The sequence below is a fragment of the Cryptotermes secundus genome, unplaced genomic scaffold, assembly GCF_002891405.2.
Source record: "Cryptotermes secundus unplaced genomic scaffold, Csec_1.0 scaffold216, whole genome shotgun sequence".
Lineage (NCBI taxonomy): Eukaryota > Metazoa > Arthropoda > Insecta > Blattodea > Kalotermitidae > Cryptotermes > Cryptotermes secundus.
This window is the reverse complement of record NW_019727090.1, coordinates 1,329,127-1,346,630: the sequence shown is the minus strand read 5'-3', so window position 1 is coordinate 1,346,630 and position 17,504 is coordinate 1,329,127. Positions and strand designations below refer to the sequence as shown.

The 17,504-nt window shown below is 40.5% G+C and overlaps 1 protein-coding gene across 2 annotated transcripts in view; it reads right to left on the bottom strand.

The window, feature by feature from the left end:
* Positions 1-17,504, bottom strand: part of LOC111864312 — a 240,933-nt gene that overhangs the window by 25,210 nt on the left and 198,219 nt on the right. The window lies entirely within an intron of this gene.

The window sequence follows — 17,504 nt, the reverse complement described above, 5'->3', positions numbered from 1 at the left end:
TACTTCGGTTTCTCCTGCCAATCTTCATTCCACCAAATTCTCCATCATCATAACCACCCGGGGCAAGTACAATAGGCCAATCAGTGGCCGACGTGCCGAGTGGACCCAGCTGGCTTCCCACCGCGGAGGTCAGGGTTCGAGCCCAGGTCAAGTCATGTGTTATCTTAGTGGACAAAGTGGCACTGGGGCAGGTCTTCTCCGAGTACTTCTGTTTCCCCTGCCAATTCTCATTCTACCGACTGCTCCACAATCACCCTCACCTATCATCCGGGGCTGGTACAATAGGCCAGATAGTGGCCGACGTACCAAATGGACTCAGTCTCACCCCATTCCAAGAAACTTAAAAAAAACAGACGAAGGGTCAATGTATTGCCATCAACAGAGAAATACCTGACTCAATTTCTGCATATGTTCCCTATTTCATAAAAATAGATGGATTGCTGATACCACCATATCCATGAGTCCATCTCCCTATTTCACTTTCAGATTCAAGCTATGAGGGACAAATTGCCTCTACTTGTCTACTTTCTAACTTGCTCAATCAGTAATCACAATACCTACAATTGCTTCTCAAAATTCTGAGATGGCTGTGGCCCTAACATTGCTCAAAGTAAGGTCCTGAAAATTGTGTGACAAATGGTACTAGATCCTACAAAAATGTCAACATTTGCTTTAAATATTTCTTTCTGAAGAATTGAGAGCTACAAAGTGACAAACGTGTAACTTACATTTCCATTTTAGGTTAAAAAGTAAAAAGAAAGTAAGTAAAGCTATCCCTGTAACAGGCCGTGAAGGCCCATAGGGTTGTGAGACGTTAGGGGTCACACATTATCTAGACAGTCGGCTCAAAGATGGCTTCACTCCATAGGAAAATTATTTAATTAATCCCTGGTACTTATTTCTGTTAGAGGTTGAGTAAACCCCAGGGCCTAGTGCGGCCGGAAGGATTAGGTGAATTGAAAAAAATCCAATGACCTCACTGGGACTTGAACCCGCGACCTTGCGGCTTGTAGCATAGCACCTTAACATCTACGCTACCGCGTACCCCAATTTTAGGTTAATGGCGATGATATATGAATCACTGGCACTAGGCACGAAAAGTTTCGAAAAAAACGCTTCATTTTAATAGTTCGAACACGCTAAATCTGGCAATAAAATAATATAGACGTCACCTAATTACGTATAATACCTTAGCCATCCAATATATGAAGGGGAGGCAGATATTTGTGTTCACACTCTCCATTTCTGTACAAGACATGACTAAATTTATTCCATCAAGGACTTCAAACTCTTCTGAACATTCAGAATGATAAAAGACAAAAATGAAAAATACGTGACGGACTGATATGAAATAGGTCATGTCAAGAAATACATGGAGGTCATTTCACGACCTAGAAATTTTCTCATCAATGAAAAGAGTGTCAGAAATATTTCATAACAATCAATATCTTTCGCCGAATTGTTACAGAGGTTCGTACACGTTGATGCCACTCTTCAGTGGTCCGTCGCCCAAGGCTCTGAATGCATATATGAACGTGTCAGAATCATTAGTCAAAGTGGTTTCAATATTATTGTGAATTCTTAGATATATCTACGAATATACAATAACGCTTCAGAAATTACCAACTAACTCCTTGTACAAGCTCTGTTAGGATGAGTCAATAAATATTACACATTTAAAAAAACAGTCTTTTGGAATCCGAACATCCATCAACAGTGACACAAAAGCCCGCCATATGGACTGTACCCTGAATCTAGTTCAATATTTGCATAATTTATTTTCGTCGCAACATCTGCAGCAGTTATTTCCGTTATATAAATAGTGTATTTCTAATTTAATGTCTAAGGTCAATTTGAAAGCTGAGTTCCGAGAACGGCATTTTATTACTCAAATTATCAAAATCCATTGTTTGAGGTGGAATTTTCTTGTCTTGGTGAGGCTGAAGTGTGTATTAAGAGTAGCACGGCTACCGGTAGGTTTAATTCTGTCGGTCAGGTCAACATGAACGATGGGACGAAATGTGCCACGCGTGGCACCATCCAACTACCTTGTGGAAGGTAGAAGTCTCCGAAACCGAAAGCCAACTTACCTATTCGTAATGTGTATATATTAACAGTCTCCAAGTGCATACAATCCCATCTACCACCTCTACACTACATGTTATGATTATGATTATGATTAATAATAAACACGAATTTTAAAAATATTACATATGAGATAATAGGTTTTAACAAGTTTTAAACATGCAAACTTTATTATTATACATAAAGGCGTATACAAATTTAATATTATTTGTCAATGGACATATAAAGGCAAGCAGTGAAATGGTTAACGGATCGATACACCTGAAGAAGGCAGCATACTGCCGAAACATGTAGTGTAGAGGTGGTAGATGGGATTGTTTGCACTTGAAGACTGTTCATATATGCACATTATGAATATAAATCAGTGCAATAGGACGCTAAAATAAAACCAACTTACCTACAAGCCTTCACCGCGGCGGCCCTGATTCGATCCCGGGTCTAGTAAAGTGGGATTTGTGGTGGATAAAATGGCGCTGGGGCAGGTTTTCCCCGAGTACTTCGGTTTCCCCTGCCAAACTTCATTCCACCAATTGCTCCACAGTCACCCTCACCTATCATCTGGGGCTGGTACAATTGGCCAGAAGTGGGCGCAGTACAAGTGGACACAGTCCCACCCCACCAAGTAATAAAAAAAAATACCTACACGCCTCAAGAGGTAAGAAAATCGGACGGTTCTTTTCGGTTAAATTGGCAGATGAACTAATGGTACAATATGTGACAACAGGACAAGGAGTAAAGCTACGGGTTTGCCGAAGCTGTCGGTACGCAGCAGCGGCCGCAGTTCCGTGCCTTCGTCGGCGCGATCCCTTGCTTCAGTACACGAGCAGTAAAAGGGAAAGTTGCCCCTGTACTTAATTAATTAAGCATCACACCATCAAGACTTTTGGTGGAGTTGAGGCACTAGATGAAGGTAAGTAGTTTGCTTCATGTCCCTGCTGCTTTACAGTCTGTAAAGGAGCTCCCGCTACCCATCATATAGGAGGCCGGTCTGGAAGCTAAGGAGGAAATATAAACCTTGCGTGTACCGGGAATTCAACCCCGGCCGTCCAGCCCTTAGTCCATCGTTATACCGACTGAGCTACATATAAAATTACAATACATTGTTTGTTCACACATAAATTATATAAAATAAAACAGTGAACAAATTAAATGTGTTTTATTTAATATTTCTTCCAACTCATGTGGCCATAACCTGCTATATATTTTATTTTATTTGACAATTTTATAGTCGTTACTCTCGTGATCAGGCAATGTTATGTAATGGCTGACAGATTTAATTTGTCGCTTTCTGTTCCTGCCAACCGGGGAGGCATTGCAATACAGCGCAATATTACGCGCTGGTAGTTAACAGCACAGCTTGGACGTACGGTCAGACTGGCGTAAGGGCAAAATGACAGCGCCCTCTCTAGCGCTTGGAAGTCCACCTCCCTTGCCGGACACCTTGAAAGAACAAGCAATATCTATTATATTCAAGTCAACATGATATTATTTCCAACAAGTGGAGAAGCTGTCTAGGACAAGTTTCGGCACAAATATGCCATCTTCAGGTCGGTTTTAATTATGATTTTAATTATTGTATCATATTCTTAGATTAAATTTGCACATAAAACGAGTGGATGCACCGATATATATTATACGTCATATATAACATATAGGTTGGCGTATTATATATGTATATCGGTTAGCCAATCCATTACGGTATATAATATAGTATATACAGCGTACAAAATACCGGTGGATGCAACAAACTATGAGTTTGAATAAAACGACTTTACAGTATACTGCACTTTAGAAGGTACGTGTTGCCCACTGATTGCAACGGTCTACAGCTTCAGTAAAGCCATGATTTCAGGCACACTTGAGCATAGGTTGTTGCGGTCGGTACAGATCCGGTACTGACTGAGTTATTGACTGACTGACTGACTGACTAACTGACTGACTAACAAAGTAGCTAACTAGAGACTAGAAGACCAACGCCGCTGACACCAAAGTTCACTGCTGGGCAGAGCCTGACGCAGTTACATCTCCCATCTCCTCAGTAACATTCATTATAATATTATCTTCCTCTCTCATTCAGGATATTGTAAGTAGCTGTTTATGTTTCCAGGACGAAATTTATTTTTGCCTCTCGTATCGCAGTCCTATGTGTTTCGGTGTACGTACTAACACAAGAAAATTATTTTGTACTGTATTTTTGTGACGAGAAATGAGCTTCCGAGACTGTAAAGGAAATTAAAGCTCCAAGACGAACCTCACAAGCAGTGTCTGCACGTAATACAAATACCATGAGTCTAGAAAGAAGACATTTCATGTTACATCTACAGCAAGTCAAGTGGAAAGACGCCTGTAAAGAAAATCCGATGTGCAGCAGAATTTCCATCACAGAAATACGGAAAAAAACTGACGAACACAAAACGACAATAACAACAACCGAGGAGGAAAGTTTCTAAAAGCATACCTTGTTTTAGAATTTAAAATCATAAAAAATGTCACTAGTCTGACAACAAGATAATACGAAAAGTGTATTACGTTTCTGCATATCTCTAACTACATGCAGAAATGATTAGACGTCAACTCAGATATTGAGCTGGGTTTGTCTTGGATGATACTCGTCTCGGACCGGAGACAGTAGGAGCTCACAATTTAGACTGAAATGTAACTACAACGGAATTTTTACTTTGTCCCGGTTCATAGAGAAAATATTGATGACAGGCCGAGAAGGCCTATTGAAAACAAAGCGGCACATCTGGTGCATTTCACATTCCAAGTTTCTTCGATATTTTCAGTGACAAAGAATATGGAACTATGTGCTGGGTATGTAATGACACAACAGAGTCAGTAAATAAGTTGCAATTGGATACAAATTGGATACAAAACATAAAACATATGATATTCGAACCTTTGACATATGCTCCATCAATATTGGTACACTTGACTAATCGCTTTGCAAATGCATCGAAACTCCCGAGTATTGAACTCTTGACTGTTGTCTCAACCTATTTCGCACCTAGTCGGGTAAAAGTAAATAAAGCTATCCCTGTAAGAGGCCATGAAGGCCCATATGGTTGTGAGACGTTAAGGGTCTCACATTATCTAGAAAATCGGCTCAAAGATGGCGGTAATGTTGTCAGATTTACGCGCCGGTCGCCCTTTATCCTTAAGGAAGATTCCTGTTACTCATTCATGATAGAGGCTGAGTCGACCTCAGAGCCATAGTGCGGCTGGAAGGATTAGGTCAATTGAAAAAATCCAATGACCTCATCGGGATTTGAAACCGCGACCTTCCGGCTTGTAGCATAGCCCCTCAACTAACTACGCTACCGCGTGCTGCAGTTTCAACTCGTCACGTTCACGTGAATGAAATTATGTAACCTTGAAAAAGGTACAGAAGTTTTCTCCTAAATCTTTTTATTTTCAAGGAACTAATTAGATGGTGCCATGTTTTCCCTGAGCTGTTGATATCCACTCAGAGCACTGAAAGTCGCAGTGGAAGGGCCGGAAGGGCCCAACCCTTATGCATTCATTCATTCTTTCTTTGTTTCTTTCGTTCGTTCGTTCGTTCGTCCTTCCATCCATCCATTCATTCATTCGTCCTTCATTCATTCATTCACTCATTCATTGATACTTAGAAGATTAAGAATATCCCTGAATTTATGGAATTGAAAGTTGGTTGGTTTGTCTCAAAGAGAATGCACAGTACTGTTTCCACTCCAACACACGTTATTACCCTTTCGTCTTTTCCATGCCACATAAATTTACAAGTGATAAACCATCCTCAAATAACACACATAAAAGAGATTATAAATAAGGTAGCTCAATGACATGTTCTGTGTACATGGGATACAGATTTTAATTTGGGGCAGGGTTACGGACTATCCAGAGATTCGGGCCGCGCCATAGCTCAAGCGGTTAGTCGCTGGCTTGCCACCGCGGCGGCCTGGGTTCTATCCCGGGTCCGTTCAAGTTGGATTTGTGGTGGAAAAAGTGGCGCTGGGGCAGGTTTTCTCCGAGTACTTCGGTTTCCCCTGCCAATTTTCATTCCATCAATTGCTCCACAGTCACCCTCACCTATCATCTCGGGCTGTACAGTAGGACAGAAGAGGCCGCAGTACAAGGGACTTAGTCCCACCCCACTAGCAATAAAAAATAGAGGTTCAACACATTGAAACAGGCTGCCATCGACTCCTTTCAAATTCTTACTGTATTCTCACCATGTATATATTCATACTGTAACAGTGAAATGTTGGTTGAGCATATGACAATTTACACCTCTAGCCACGGGCACTAACTTCGCCGACAAGCGGCGGTCGCTCGCTCGGTATAATTCGCTTGCGGACTAAAACCATGGAGAGCGAGAGAGAGCCAGGGGTTTCACAGAATATCCTCCCACCGGTCCATTTGAGAACACTGGAGTCCTGATCCCGCACGAGTGCGCGCTTTGTGGCTTCTTCCGGCAAACTTTCGAAACTGTAAGGGCAACTGAAACGTAGATGCCTCTCAGTGTCGCCTAGTGTTGTTCTCTTCCGATCCTGTTCTTAAGAACTACTAATCCTGGACAATTCTTAAGTACAACACACACACATGGTCAATCATAGGCCATATCCTACTGCATATAGTGTCCCGCCCCGTTCCATTCTATGTAGCTCAAAAAAAAAAATAAATACGGGACAATAGATAATGTAGAAATCAGTCGGCCAATCAGAGCCCTGACGACAGGCAGGCATGAAGGAGAAAGCAACTACAGTATGTGCCAAACAAACAGTACTGAAACTCGCGCATCTTGAACGCGCATGTGCGTTTGTCGTCGGGGCATAGCTCCAGCCGCACGTGTTCCCAGTAGTGAAAAGGTAGTTGTGTTGTGCAGTTGTTGGAAATGGATCTCTCAACGGAGGAAAAAATATTCATAGATGATAAACGATATAATGATAAAAATTCCGTCCCAAGTGCAAACAATATATCATGTGTCCTTGATCTTGCTCCTCTACACTACATGTTTCGGCCTCAGACGGCCATCATCAGGTGTATAACACTCACGTTGCTGTCACACTGCACCCAGCCCAAAATTTAACATTTAAAACACTTTCCTTGTTATTATCAACATCTACTTCGTTGATATCTGTCTGGTTTGTAGATTATTTTACACACGTTAATTTTGACTTTCCTGTAGTAGCACTATCAAATCTTTAGTTCTAATTTTAAAATCATTTAAAATTTTTTCTCTAATTTTAAATTTTAAATTGTTAGGGTTACTCGCCCTATGTCTAAAGTGCCTAAAGTAGTAGTAAAGAATAACAGCGGCACACACACAGGAAGACTACACAGGATAACACCTGTACAGTGTGGAAACAAGAACTAGACGCTGCAGCACTTTAGACATAGGGCGAATAACCCTAACAATTTAAAATTTAAAATTAGAGAAAAAATTTTAAAGGATTTTAAAATTAGAACTAAAGATTTGATAGCGCTACTACAGGAAAGTCAAAATTAACGTGTGTAAAATAATCTACAAACCAGACAGATATCAACGAAGTAGATGTTGATAAGAACAAGGAAGTGTTTTAAATGTTAAATTTTGGGCTGGGTGCAGTGTGACAGCAACGTGAGTGTTATACACCTGATGATGGCCGTCTGAGGCCGAAACATATAGTGTAGAGGAGCAAGATCAAGGACACATAATATATGGTTTGCACTTGGGACGGAATTTGTATCATTATATCGTTTATCGTATGGAGTGCAACAGGATGCTTAAATATAATATTCATAGATGAGTATTATTTCCGCTCATACGGAAGTGGTCGCCAGACAACTCGCTTTCTTGGCATGAGCGGCCAGATGTTATCGTCCAGAAACCGCTACACAGTACACGTGTGACGTCTCAGCACACGGTATATTAGGCCCCTATTTCATTGAGGATGAGGAAGGCAATGCTCTTACCGTCACCCAAGAACGCTACAGGGACATGGTGATCGGACCATTTCTTCAGGATTTCAGAAGGTTCTGTCGTGCAAGGGGCCTTCACATGAATAGACCGTGGTATCAATAGGATATTTTTTCACTTCAGTACTGTATTTTTGGCCCATACTGTATTACTGAAATCTTATGTGTCACATTCACAAAAGCTCATAAACTAAAGGCTTGAAGAGGTCACCTGTTCCTTTCCCTTAACGGGTTCCAATGGAATTTCCTACTGGGAATTGAGCACAATTCCTTGCAGTATAGAGTTTCAAATACTCTTTCGATAATTGTCATTGGTTCTAGGTTCATTTGTAGCAGTTACAATTGCACCGTTAATTATACAAAAGTCATTTTGTAAAAATATTTTAATAAAACATCGATTTTCTCCAATACGGCTCACGTACAAAACTTTGGTGTAAACGAAGAATGCAGGTGTATGTAAGATGTAAAATGTCATTTTCCAGTATCGTGATTGATGAAATAAAAAATAATTTATATAACTTTCTTCAGTGTAATATAAGTAACACTTGTTTTGCTTTACAACGGCTGCTTTGTATCTGCTATAAATATATGTAGAAGCCAATCTTAAGAAGCGTATTTTGGACATTGCTACTAGGTTGAAAACTCCTTCCTATTCTTGTTCCGGATGGAGACACATTCACGTTGCAAAAGAGGACAGCTGTAGAATTGCAGCAACCCAGGGTACATTACATAAGGATTTTCTTGCTTTCTCTCTCAACATAAATCAGCGTGAAGAAGAGAATGCAAAATTGACACAAAACGGAATCTAAGTGCCTTCAGGTGTCGCCTAGGAGCCCAACAGAACATAAAGCGGGGAAGAAATATCTGAGAAAATGTCTTGTTTAAAATGAAAGAACAAGCAGGAGACTGGGATCTGTCACACGGTCGATTTCGTTTTTTATGGAGACGAAGAAGGTCTTTCAGTTTTTGTGCATGTCAAAATGGGATATTTTTATACTCCAACATGCGTGTAACCTTAATACGAAGAAGCTTTCCGAGAATTTAATTTTCGTTTGCAGATTTTGCAGGTTATTCAGGTGAAAAAATATGACAGATGTGTAGAAATGTGCGTACATAGGAAGATGGACAGATGTATATATACGCACGTAGATAAACAGATAGCTAGATGAACAGATAGATAGATTTTATATTAACTTTTTAAAGAACAAAATAAAATTAACAGAGCATATTAACCAAACCTTCGATTCCCATATGTTTTGAAGACCACAAGATGACCTCTATAGACCACAAAGTTCCAAGATGTGTAAACGGTCGTTACCTCTTGACACCGCATATATTTTGGTATGTATGCATTGTGTTAATTAAGAAATTGATATTGATTGTATATACGTAAGATTTGAAGTTTTCACGGCGGTGACTATGAAGAATGCCGTCTTCTGCAATGTGGCGCCGTGTAGATATTGTGTTAACCGACTTTACGGAGGAACACCTGCTCACGCTATTTTATCGCTCGCGGATTTCTTGTGCACTGAAAATGGAGGCAATACGTTCCTCCAAAACGTCTGTTAACACAATATTTGCACGGCGCCACATTGCAGAAGACGGCATTCTTCAGTACTGATTGTAATTAAACTAAGATATTGTATCATTTTTCTGTTCAAGGGCTACATTGTGTATGCTCAATTTTAATCTAAACAGTTCTAAGAATTCTATCCATGTAAGATAAACAAGACGTGTGCAATATGAAGTAAAGTTACGAGAGCTGGTGATGGAAAGTCGGCAGTTTACCGAAGCCACGCACATAGAAGTTTCCAGAACATCTCAGAATCAGAGGTATTTGATTAGCTCTGTCGACCTCTTAGTTTCGTAAGCCAATCAAAATTAAATGAAGAAGGAGTTTACGTCATTTGGAGCCAACGATAATTAACTTCGGATGACGCTTTGTAGAAACAGTCTCAAACCAGCATTCGTGACGATAAGACGAGAAATCCGCGTCTCCCAGTCTTATTAAGTTACATAATAGTGTTACAGTGTCATGTCAGACTTTAAGGGCCGATTATGCACCATAGTTTAGTGCTGTAGTGTAAATAAATTAATGATTTTGTTAATTATTTGCGTGATTCAGTCACTTCTTTGCATAAACATCCCGTCGTCCTGTGGAGTAATTCTTATCGTCACCTTTTTGAACAGCATTCCCATCCCCAATTTCACACCGCTCCCAGTACATTCATTCAAGATTGCTAAGATCACTTCGCGCACAAAACAAAGCAAAGAGTGAAAAGAAAAGACGAGAGAAGAGGAAGGGTAGTTAGAGCAATTGACGACCAAAGTGACGCTCAACGAGAGTGGCTACACGTCATTGAGGAGGGCTACTACACGGCTTATTGCACTCCGCTTTGGTTGAAGTATTTTAGAGAATTTTGTTTTCAGATCTTTGTAAATTCCGTTATTGCCAGGAACCTCTTCTCATTCCTTTGGAAAGCAACAGAGACTATGGCAGTTTCTTCATCGGATAATGAACATGAGAGTTCGACAATCTTGCAAAGAACGGGGTTCTGATCTGCCTGAACTTTGCAATGCTGACACGACTTCCACAAACAGCCGGCCCCAAACTAATTTTTTCTTTAGGATTTTGTTATAAAGCTGACTAATAATATTCCAAGCATGTTACACGTAGTTTTTCACGTCATAAAAATTGTTATCCAGCTTCCTTCTCTACCTAGACGAAATTATTGAGAATCGCTATTGTGGGTGTCAACGTAGTCGATAAATTGTTTATCAGACGTTTTGTATTTGTAAGATACTGGAGAAAAGTGGGAGTACAGTGAGAAGGCACATCAGCTAATCATATACTTCACAAAGTCTGTGATTCGTTTAGGAGGAAATTATTATACAGTATGCTCACTTAGCTTGGTATAGCCAGGAAACGCGTTATTCTAATTAAAATGTGTTCTAATGGAACTTATAGAGAAGTCCGTATAAGTAATGATACACTTCCTACTCAAAATGTCTGAAAAAAAGAAGATGCTTTATCGCCACTGCTTTTCAACTTGGATTTAGAATACACCGTTAGGGAGGTCCAAGAGAGCCAGCTGTGATTGAAAGTGAATAAGACACGTCAGCTTCTTGTGTATGCCAATGATGCAAATCTACTGGGGTGGAGGTGATATAATTTATTTCATCAGTGGCTCTGCAGCCCTTTGTTGAGCCTTAGCCTCTTCTTCAGTTTCATAGTGTGTTTTACACAGACGGTAGGACTCCTTGGACGAGTGATCAGCCCGTCGCAAGGCCACTATCTATACACAAGACAACACAAACACAGAATAAATGCATACACAAACATCCATGCTTTGAGTGGAACTCGAACCCACGATTCCAAAGTTCGAGCGAACGAAGACCGAGTGGCCACCGTGATCAGAGGGTAAAATAATTACCACAAAGAAAATCACAGAAGAACTAACTGCCTCTAGAAACGAGGTTGGTCTAGAAGTATTTTTTTTTTCCAGTGGCTCTTCCAGCCCATTCAGGGCCCAGGCCTCTAATTCAGTTCCGTAATCATTCTTCACAGAGATTCGAACACACGATTCCAGTGTCCGAGCGAGTGAAGACAGCTTATGTCCGCGCGGTTACTGTGACTGGCGGTCTAGAAGTACACACAGAGAACACTAAGTACTACATGTTTGTGTATCGTTACCACAATGAAGGACATAATCTTAACAAGCAGATGCCTAATAGATTCTTCGAAAATGTGACAAAGTTAAAGTATTTGGCAGCTACTTTAAGATGCCAAATATTATTCATGGGGAAATTAAGAGAGGATTAAAGTTGTGTAATGCTTGGTATCATTCAGTTCAGAGTCTTGTGTCTTCTCGTTCGCTGTCCAAAAAATTAAAGATTAAAATACAAGAACGTGTAACCTTGCCTATAGCCTTGTATGGTTGCGATACATAGACTGAAGGTGTTTGAGAACAGGGTAAAATATAAACACGTTATCCCTAGGCTTCATTATATAAGCTCCAAGTCATAAAGACGTGCGGGAGAGTGGAGATATAGATCCACTATTCTGAACCTCAGCACAAGATGGAGGTGATTGGAAAATACACTTCCTGCCGCTTTATCCCGGGGAAAGAGCCCATCGCCTATTTTATAGGGGGCTGGAAAATAATGCATAATGACGAGCTTCGCAAATTGTATATTCTAAATGGTTCGAAACGACCCAAGAAAGTAGCTGCCTACCCCCTTACCTGAGGACAAAAACAGCTCCAGTCACCGAGACGTTGTGTTCTCTAGTGTTTTTTAGATCACTGGAAGATGGACACAGTCCAGAAGCCTAGTAATTCCGAGTGTTCGTAGCTTGACACTTGGCGAAATACAATTACAGTGAGTCAAGTCATGGGGGGTGAGATGGATAGGGCATATAGCACGCATGGGAGAGAAGAGGAATATGTACAGGTTTTATAGGAAAATCAGAAAGAAGAGGCAACCGGGAAAACCTAAACATATATGGAAGGATATTAATAAATGGGATCTCAGAGAATGTGATAAGGATATGGATTGGATCCACCTGGCTCAGGATAGAAAGCAGCGGTGGGCTTNCAATAGACCAGAAGTGGCCGTAGTACAAGGGACTTAGTCCCACCCCACTAGCAATGAAAAAAAAGTAAGTAAGTAAAGCTGTCCTTGTAACAGGCCATGGAGGCCCATATGATTTGAGACGTCGAGGCTCCCACATTTTCTAGACAATCGGATCACAGACTGTTGTGATGCTGTCAGCCTTATGCGCCGGCCGCCTTTTACCCCCAAGACTATTCCTGGTATTCATTTCTGCTAGAGGCTGAGTCGACGCCAGGACCATAGTGCAACTGGAAGAATTAGGCTAATTGAAAAAATCCACCTCATCGAGGTTCGATCCCGACACCTTGCGGCTTGTAACATAGTGCCTCAACCGACTACGCTACCGTGTGCGCCGGATCGAAGGTAGTGAATGCTTAATTGAAAAAATAATGAATGAAACGGCCTTTGTCTAATTTAAGGTACTGTGCCGGAATGTTCTATAATGACTGAGGAAAATCACTAAAACTTCAGTCAGAATAGCGACTTCCAGGTCAAAATTCGAAATTATCTCCTTCGGAATACAAGAAAGAAGCTTCACCTCTTGAGCCATCTTCCTCGGCCTTGAGCCTATCACATTATAGACCTATATGAGAGACAGTGCATTTATCCCCGTGACTAACGTGAGCATGAAACTACGCATCATCACGACATTATGGATGGGTGCATTGCTAGGAAACGGCTTTGCGTGATTACTCTGCGCAGAGCTGTGAAAGGAGAAACAGTATGTGGACATGAAAATAGTGAGATGGGTGGGGACGGTGTAGGGGTGCAATGATTGAATCGTGAGGTAGGGGGAGTGTAAACTCATCGTAATATGTAAGGTTTGAGCTTCTCACAGCTATGGTTATGAAGATTTCTGTCTTTGGAGATATAATACTGTGTGGAACGGTGAAAGTGGACAGACGTTTCCGTATATGTTGCTTCCATCTTCAAGGTTAAAGAGTTTTTTTTTATTGCTAGTGGGGTGGGACTAAGTCCCTAGTACTGCGGCCACTTTTGGCCTATTGTACCAGCCCAAAATGATAGGTGAGGGTGATTGTGGAGCAATTGGTGGAATGAATATTGGCAGGGGAAACCGAAGTACTCGGAGAAAACCTGCCCCAGCTCCACTTTGTCCACCACAGATCCCACTTGACCAGACCCGGGATCGAACTCGGGCCGCCGCGGTGGGAAGCCAGCGACTAACCGCTTGAGCTATGGCGCGGCCAGGTTAAAGAGTAAGTCAAACAAGTGAGAAACATGAAGCAGGCAGTAAGCTCAGCGAACAAAACATAAATGAAATTTAAGATTTTCTTGATGTATGCTTCATACTGATTTCTCATCTCGCTTATTCTTCATCCTGGAAGATGGAGGTAACACGGTTTGTCTGTCAACTTTCGGCGTACTGCACGACATTATATCCAAAAGACAGAATTGTACACGTTCTAATATAGATTCTCTCTCAGAGCATTGCAAGTGAAGACAATTATCCATTCTTTTTGTAAATTTCCTGATATTGCGTAGTATTGGGTGAAAATGTGCCATGGGCCATTATTCAGAACCTCTGTAGCAGCGCCTGTCTCACCTTCGAGCGCGGACTACTCCAGCCCTGATAACAGTAAAAACAGCAACTGAATTCGGAAAAGTCTCCTGCACGAAATAAAACAATAGTTCTTCTGTGAGATTTGAAATTTTTACGGCTGTGAAGGTCCAGCCATACCGTGTCCTTCTGAGTCATCATGCCATCTAGCTCAGCAAGTAAATACTAACGTTTCAGAAAAGATTACTGCCCCAGTTTTCAGGGTAAGAACAAGCACCCGGCATATGGAGGCCGATCCTCCGTAACATTTATAACTACCTACAACACTTACACGGTGTCATAAGAGAAAACACCACAATATTAAACTGGTAAATGGAATTGATATAAGGAAGTACCCTTGCGACGAGCTGATCACCCGCCCAATGAGTCCTACCAAATGTGTAAAATCTATAGAAACTGAAGTGAACGGAGAAGTTCATGGAGGTAGGCCTAGGCCCACTGGGGCTGTAGTGCCAAGGGAAAAATATAATAAGGAAGTACAGTTATAACTCAATCATTGTTAACCCCGAGACTGTTCGTAGATTCAAGGTGAATGATCAATTTCACATCCTGTCAAGATTCGAACCCCGACCCCTAGGTGTTCCAGCCCGTAAGCAATTCGCTGTACTAACTGAGCTACCCTGGTTCCTATGAAATTTGCTTTTCAAGGAAAATAAATGAACCTTTAAACATTACAGGGTACCCGGTTAGCTCAGTCGGTATAGCGACTGGCTACGAGTTGGATGACTGAGGGTTCGGAATTCGAGTCGCGGTAGGGTCAAGAATTTTTTCATCTCAACGTCGCCCAGACCGACCCTAGGACCCACCCAGCCCCCTAGCAGCCGGGGCATGAAACTGACCACTCACCTCCAACTAGTTCCAAGCTCAACAAATTATGTATCTATTCATCCACTCCCCCATACGCCTTCATGGCTTAGTGCTTAATTAGTTAAGCACAGGGACAACTTTACTTTTAAACATTACAGTCTAAAAATTATCCTGTCCTCTCAGACAATGGCAATGTAAGAATAAGCAGTGCTCACAGTGTGAGTACACTGTCCGGCTATTGTCTGACACAGCGGAACAGTTCACTGTTACTGCCCTACACTCCAGTAGTAACTGCTCGAGACTAGGCTGCGGTTTGCAACTCCTGCCCTACTACCTAGATACTGTTTGCTAACAGATCATACTTTATAATATCGTGACGTGCAGCCTAAAAGCCGGACTATGGAACATATTTCGGTTTTCGTTGCTGGCCAATGAATAACATTTCCTAAACAGCGGAATAGAATGCAGCATTGGAATTCTAACAGTGAGCTTCCACAGTTACAACGAATTGTTCGAAGCGTTGTATGACAATGGGAAAACCAAAATGTTGAGAAAGGTGTCCTGTAAGCGGCCCGCAGAAAGGCCTATTTTAAATGGGTTGAATGTACCAGACAGTACTTGACTTCTAGAAGTTGCCGAGAACAGTTCTGTTTGCATTTGACTATAGCAGAAACAGTAATTGTGATACTGAAAGTGAAAATAATAAATGTACTTGTGACTGTAAAAGAGTGTGTTCAATAAATATTCGCTCAAATCCTGAAACCCAATTGAATTATTGTCGCGTTACCTAGGAAACACGTGACAATATATTTGCTTATGGTTTTACATTCTACCCTGTCTCTGGCCTATTTTCACTTTTCTTTTTTGTGCCTTAAACTCCAAGGTTTGGGGTCCGACGAATAACAATGGCTACGCCTTACAAAATCGATGCCCAAAACTGATTCCGAAGCACTGACACAAGGAAACTGTAAATAAATTAAATGACGTGACAACATGGATGTTACCATTTACATCGAACTGGATCGAACCATGACCTCGCTTTCGTGACACTACCAAATAAATTTAATATGACAGGACAGTCTCCTCGCTTATAGACCAGTTCACTCTCCATGCAAAATAGCAAGCAAAATATTTATATGACGAGACGTACTAGTAATATTCATACCTCTCTTCCATTTAAATAAGTTCTTTTTCAGGAGAAGCAAAGAAATTTATGAATTAAAATAATCTCTCTGATTACTGATCTTTGTGCAAATTTCTAGTAGAGCGGACTTTCCCAGGCTCGTGTTATGCGGATCACTAGTGGCCAGCGAAAAGATTTCAAACAGTCTGCCTCCATCTTGTAAGTTATGTTTGCACAAATAAACATGTGAGTTTTATCGCAGTATCTTTACAGTATTTTGCCTTTATAAGCCATGAGTTGTAACTACTGACTAAGTTTCGTTCTCATTCCATTAAAAATTCCTTTAACATTCAAGTTGTCTGCCAAAATAAAAGTCCACGCAGTATATGGGTTGTTTTCCAAGAATCTGGGAATACCTGTACTAGTGTTCTAAGACGAAATACATAAATCTACTATATTCAACTTATCGTTCTGTAACTATGTTAATAATTCTCGACCCATGAAGAAATGTTTATAAAAAGGACTGAAGAGACGTTTTGAATTATTCTTAAACAGAATTCCACTCTCTTACGTAAGTGACATGATTTGATGTCTACTAAAATCGCTGGATACATTCAGCAACAGCTCACATATCGGAAAACAGGTGCAACAGCCCAATGGCCTACAGAAGTTACTCAATTATTCTCAAGAATTTGCTTCAGCGGCTTTCATTTTATTCTGTAGAAGCGTTGTTTAGTAATTAGTTACTAGTATACAGCTGGGTTATGTGCATTAATTTGTCACTCTGAAGAAAAGTGAACTCACGCCTTTAATTTTATATTTAAGAAATTAAAAGAAGTAGTTTTAGAAGTTCTATGACCACATAATTTACGCAAACCTACATTTAAAAATATTAGTGTCGGTCTCAGCTCAATATTTCGCATGATTTTCATTTTCGTACCATTCACAAAAATTTATATGGTAGATGAAGATTCGAAATGCACGCCCAGGTTTTCATATGGTTAATCTACAATCTATAATAATAACAATTCAATTCAATTCGTGTTTATTTATGTGCAAACTTAAGAGCACAGAGGTCAATAACAAAGATGGCTCGAGTACATAGAAATACAGATATAACTAAAAGACAAAATACAAATAAGACAGTCTGTATAATGGCATTAAATTAATAATAATTCCATGAAAAATTAAAGTTAGCATTAACAGGTGAGAAAATAAAATAAGTACATCTCGAATGGTTATTCCATTATGTGGTGAGAAAGGACAATACACATACATACACAAATAGAAGTTAATAATAATAATAATAATAAAAATAATAATAATAATAATAATAATAATAATAATAATTAATTCTCA